Below are 6,503 nucleotides of genomic sequence, written 5' to 3'. Positions count from 1 at the left end.
ATCTCCTTCAAATGTTGATGTTTGGTTGCGTTGACAACCAAATACAATTCTATATCACTTAATATCATTACATTTGAAATCAACCATAGCTTCAAATCCTAGGTCTATTGTATTGTCTATTATTTAGTTGAATTCTGGGTTGAATTCTAACAATTGCTGTTGATGACTTTGCAAATGTTATATAGACCTAAATATCATAGTTGCTGATTGAGAACGGCCACATTTAATTTGCCCTGTGAAGCCTACCCTCTGGAATGACTTCAATAGCAAAGGTGAATCATTCTCACGATAGCACATTGGCAATAGTCATTGAAAAATATCATAGTTAAGCAGGGCTGGGTTTGGTTAAACCTTGGATTGGGAGACCAAAGGGTAGCTGTACATAGATCAATTCTCTAGCTGGAGGTCCTGCACAGACAATTTTTTTTATCTGATAGTGGATATAAATAATCTGGATGTTGGTTTGTCTATGTTGAAATTTGGTTACCATGATGACATGATCCTCTGGTTGAAATTTCAAGCTCAAAACAACAGTTTACGTTGATAACTTTCTTTTAAATCCAATGTATTTTCCAAATAGATTCCATGTCACAATATGTTGACAAATTACATTGAAACAATGTTGATTCAACCAGTTGTGCCCAGTGGGTGCTGTCTGATATCTGAAGATGTTATCTAATCAATTCTCTGATGCAATTATCTTACATAGAGATGTATAGAGATCACAACATTGTATCTGTCTCAATGGCACTGCCCGTGCACTCACAGACGCCATAATGGGACAGATAAAACGGTGCGATCTCGACAACTGGACAGAACGAGGAAGGGGATTGAATCTTGATTCTTATGATTATCAGTCAAATTAACAAATGTATAAGGATGGATTACTATGTATAGCTTTGTAAAACTATAAATGACCAACCACCCAGCTTTCGAGTAGTTATAAGCTCTATTTCCCTGCTTTTGAAGGGGGAGCTGGCTATTGTACTGGGAGACTACCAGCAATTACGATAAACTTACAATATGCTAACTTCAATAATCTCCAAACTGCACGCAGAGACATCAAAATGGTATCTGACTCTGGGTAAGTAGAAAAAAAACGGAAATCTCAAAATCTCGCAATATCCCTTTAAGTACTTCCTGTATGGCTCTATCTCTGTGGGTAACTCTGATCATACAGAAGACAGCAATGATAACCATGTCTGACAATGCAAACTGTGTAGTCATGTAATTCTCTAAGGAGAAACCTTATCCATGCTGATCAGATTTCTAAAAATGACTCAATAAAGTTTGTACAGTGAACTTTTCCGGCTTAACCCAAAATAGATATTTTAGACATTATTAAGAGGTTTACCAGCAACCTTAAGACTGTCAGTTCTTCCACTTTCCTCAAGACAATCACCAGTGAAAGCCAGAAAAGTCCAAAAGCTTGGCAGGCTGCAAATGTTGTATCTGGAGCACGTTGGTTTTACAAAGTCAGCAACATGGCCCATATGATTAATTACATTTCATGAGATGTTTTAGCAACCTGTAGGAACTCTGACTCCTTGAGACAAACTAAGCACATTTTCTTTATTGAATTCATAGCAGGATCAAATATTTGTTTTCTCTGCTTTTAATATCCCCATTAAACATCTGCAAGGCAAACAAATTCAGCTTATTTTGTGTGTGTGTGTGTGTGTGTGTGTGTGTGTGTGTGTCCATTGGCGGCTGTACTTTGCATTATGAGCGGGGCATAACACAATGCATTAGCTAGCGTCATTGCTAAAGCATCGCCTGCCTGGTGATGCAGACTCAAGCTGATCTCTGAACCTTGAAATATAGGCTTGATTTCTTATAAACTTCCAATATGAGTTTATAGGTGTGGTAGCACCCAGAGTAAATAGACTTATACTTATACTATGAGTTATTTAGAAACAAATGTCCTTGTAATGTGCAAATAGGCCAAGCCCTTTCCCTTTCCCATGGATTTCACAAGCAAATATCTAACAAGAAATGACTGCATTTCCCAGATATCATGGAAGTGTTTAAGTGTTTAACAAATGCAGATTTGTAAAGGAATACCTCACTACTCTGCCAACGATCACACAGCCTTGAGAATGTGTCAACCAAAACAAATGCACACAACGGGGAATATTTTATATATATATTTTTTTCTTTTTTTTTACCAGGTAAGTTGACTGAGAACACGTTCTCATTTGCAGCAACGACCTGGGGAATAGTTACAGGGGAGAGGAGGGGGATGAATGAGCCAATTGTACACTGGGGATTATTAGGTGACCGTGATGGTTGAGGGCCAGATTGGGAATTTAGCCAGGACACCGGGGTTAACACCCCTACTCTTACGATAAGTGCCATGGGATCTTTAATGACCTCAGAGAGTCAGGACACCCGTTTAACGTCCCATCCGAAAGACGGCACCCTACACAGAGCAGTGTCCCCAATCACTGCCCTGGGGCATTGGGATCTTTGTTTAGACCAGAGGAAAGAGTGCCTCCTACTGGCCCTCCAACACCACTTCCAGCAGCATCTGGTCTCCCATCCAGGGACTGACCAGGACCAACCCTGCTTAGCTTCAGAAGCAAGCCAGCAGTGGTATGCAGGGTGGTATGCTGCTGGCAAACAAAGAGAATAAACTCTCAGTGTGGAAGGCTATTGACTGTTAGCTGACCTAAGATATACTGTACATAGCAACCTTAGAATAATCTACAACATTCATCAGCAGTATGTATTTGGAACTTGCAGCTGCTAGTCAGTTCAAATATAGTTCATTGTTCAACCATTGCCCAATACAGATGTAGGATCTTAATTCGATCCACCTGTTGACGGAGGACTTTCCTGAAATGTACAACATTTTAAAGTCTTTCAGCAATACATGACAAGCTGTATTTTCAAATCAAACAAAAAGCCTTAGCCAACACATACAACCATGTCCAACTCTGTCAAGAGAGTCAGAGGAAAACTAACAAAAAATTCCAGACTCCAGAAGAGCCGTTGTAATTCCAGAACCTCAACAGAGTTTGGGGAGTTCTAAACGAAACCCCTGGGTGGCTTTTCTCATTTCATTAAACATGTAAGGATCCCCCTGAAGCGTGGGCTACATATGTAAAAGTTAAGTTTCTATTCATGTGACTGTTACTTAAGTACAGTGAGAATGCCTTTAGCTCTACACAGAGAACTAATAGCCATCAGCTCAGTGTGGTCAGTGGAAGTCAGCCTGCTGTCTCTTATTGGGTTTCTACGGCCCTTTGTAGTGTCGCCTATAGGACACTGGGATGTCTCAAAAACAGGCCTGTTCTGTAGTGCTGAATACACACACACACACACACACACACACACACACACACACACACACACACACACACACACACACACACACACACACACACACACACACACACACACACACACACACACACACACACACACACACACACACACACACACACACACACACACACACACACACAGTTGACAAGACAGTGAATGCATTTACACACCAGCCATCTACAAAACAGTGATATCACACTCTCCGAAAGAAAATAATACAGTATTAATCAAATCAATAAAATGTATTTATAAAGCCCTTTTTACATCAGCAGATGTCACAAAGTGCTTATACAGAAACCCAGCCTAAAACCCCAAAAAACTAGCAATGCAGATGTAGAAGCACTATTAAGAATACAGAATTGTACCGAAAGGAATACGCCAACGCTCGTCACTGGGGAGAATGTCAGCAAGGTTTCCTGTAAACGTCTCAGTTCACACACAGAGAGAGAAGGAAATTATATGCAAATGATCCTGTCTGCTCTGCTCGGTGTGGTCTAAATGTTGCAGCATTCTCCCGGCACTGAAATTGCTTGCAGGTTCCGCTTTAATGTTCCACTTATGTGAGAAAATTAACCAAGATAACTACCAAGAACTACAAATGCCACTTAAAAATAAACTCAAAGGGGACAAACAATGAGTCATTCCTTTAATTGTTTTAATTGTTCCTTACTGAGAGAAATAAAACAATTTAAATGTCCTTTATATTGTATGACCATGACATCACTCACCATATGTTTGGTCACAACATTTCAAAATATGGAAGGCCTATTCGACTATTTGTAGCTAGCTAAGTGCATTTATATGGAAGAAACTACTTCAACTAAAAGACAAAAGAGAGACAATGTCAAAAAAGAGACCATTTAAACATGGAATACGTTTCCACAGGGAAAGTCAAGATATATGCAGTTTTCTAAGAATATCTGAGATGGGCTGATTAAGGGAGGATGTTTTAGGTTCCAACGAACCAGAATGACCTGTCTGGGTCGGATAGTAAGTGGTACCGTCATTCAAACAGCACTAGAGTTATGACCTGTAACATCCCAGACAGCACGCAGACTACAGGTTATCAAGAAGATGGAGTCTCCTGGAGACACTCTCTCTTTCCATAAAGAGTACCTAAACAGCTGTGCTCCAGATGGTTTGCAAATGAAGAAAGAGATAAATGAACATGAGCAGAACATGTGGCCAGCTAATTCATTGTTTAGCTTGTACCTACGGTATATGAATGCACACATACTGAACATTCTGTACTAAGTATAATGTTTTATAGTTTGCAGTCCATAACCAAGGCACTGGCTCTAAAGCATACTCAAGGATCAGATGTTAAGTTTGTGTTTGTAGTTACACTCTTAGAAAAAATGGTTGCAAAAGAGTTCTTTGGCTGTCCCAATAAAGTAACCTTTTTAGGTTCCAGGTAGCTTTACCAAAAGGGTTCTACCTACAACCAAAACGTTTTTTTCAAAGGATTCTCCTATGGGGACAGCCGGATAACCTTTTACGGTTCTAGATAGCAACTTTTTCTAAGAGTGTACATGATGATCCCAGCAGGTAGTTTGTGCCTTATGGTACCTGGTACATACTGTTATTTTTCATAGCCCACATCCCATTTATCTTCACAAAATATGGCAGAAAGATAGAATTGACTTGAAGCTTTTCAGATAAGGCAAAGAACGGATGGAGGGTCAAAGCAGTGAGTCTACCTCAGACCAGGTTGGGTGAAAATCAGTGAAGTTATCGTCATAGGATGCCACCTGTTATCGAATCTGAGAATTCATGCATCCACATCCAAATCTTAGGCGCTGGGGTTGGTGTGTGGTGTCTGTGTGTGAGTGTGTGTCCCACCAGGGACAGATAAGCACATTGACTGACTAACAGATCTTTCTTCTTGATGAAAACCAGGTGTGAGGATGGAAGAGGAATAAAATGGCGCCGGAGAAGAAGGCAGACGTTTTACGTGCCCCCAACCAATTGTTTTTTTGTTTGTTTATTTGCGTTGTTTGTAACTTATTTTTTTAACTTATTTTGTACATAATGCTGGCGCTACCGTCTCTTATGACCGATAATAACTTCTGGACATCAGGACTGCGATTACTCACCACGGACTGGCAGAATACTTTTTTCCTTTAACGAGTCTGACGAGCCCGACGCGAACGATATACTGCTTTCTCAGGAACAGGCCAAGATCCCTGTGATTTGAATGAAGAGGAGGCAGAGAAAAAGGGGCCGGAGGGCGGGCTGCCTTCTGAGAATTCGTAGGTGATCGAATAAACCCCCACTTCCTTCCATTCAGCTAGCAAACATGCAATCTTTGGTCAATAAAATAGATGACCTACGCGGAATATTAAACTACAAACGGGACATTCAAAACTGTAATATCTTATGCTTCACGGAGTCGTGGCTGAACAACGACACTATCAACATACAGCTGGCTGGTTATACGTTATACCAGGATAGAACAGGTAAGGTAGGAGAGGGGGCTCTTTAACTTTAACTTTAACTTTCTTTGCTTTGGTTCCGTCCAGCTCCTTTTCCCCAAATGACCGTGTGAAGGAAATAAATTCCCTGTTAACGGTAAACTTCTCTGCCTCTGTCATCCTTACCCGCACCTACAATCCCATACCTCTTTCACTCCACCTACAATCCCATACCTCTTTCACTCCACCTACAATCCCAAACCTCTTTCACTCCACCTACAATCCCATACCTCTTTCACTCCACCTACAATCCCATACCTCTTTCACTCCACGGGGAGTTGAGTGTATCAGGGTGTTGCGTTCCCTCCTCCAAGAGGTGTGCGTAACAAACACCAACATATTTTAAGCAGACCACCATAGTGCCTGTGCCCAAGAGCACTAAGGTAATCTGCCTACTGACCCGTGGTACCCGTAGCGCTTTGAAAGGCTGGTAATGGCTCACATCAACACCATTATCCCAGAAACCCTAGACACACTCCAATTTGCATACCGCCCCAACAGATCCACAGATGATGCAATCTCTATTGCACTCCACACTGCCCTTTCCTACTTGGACAAAAGGAACACCAATGTGAGAATGCTATTCATTGACTACAGCTCAGCGTTCAACACTGCTCATCACTATGCTAAGGACCCTGGGACTAAACACCTCCCTCTGCAACTGGATCCTGGACTTCCTAACGGGCCGCCCCCAGGTGG

Source organism: Salvelinus alpinus, chromosome 29 (genome assembly GCF_045679555.1).
Source record: "Salvelinus alpinus chromosome 29, SLU_Salpinus.1, whole genome shotgun sequence".
NCBI lineage: Eukaryota > Metazoa > Chordata > Actinopteri > Salmoniformes > Salmonidae > Salvelinus > Salvelinus alpinus.
This window is presented reverse-complemented; position numbering follows the sequence as displayed.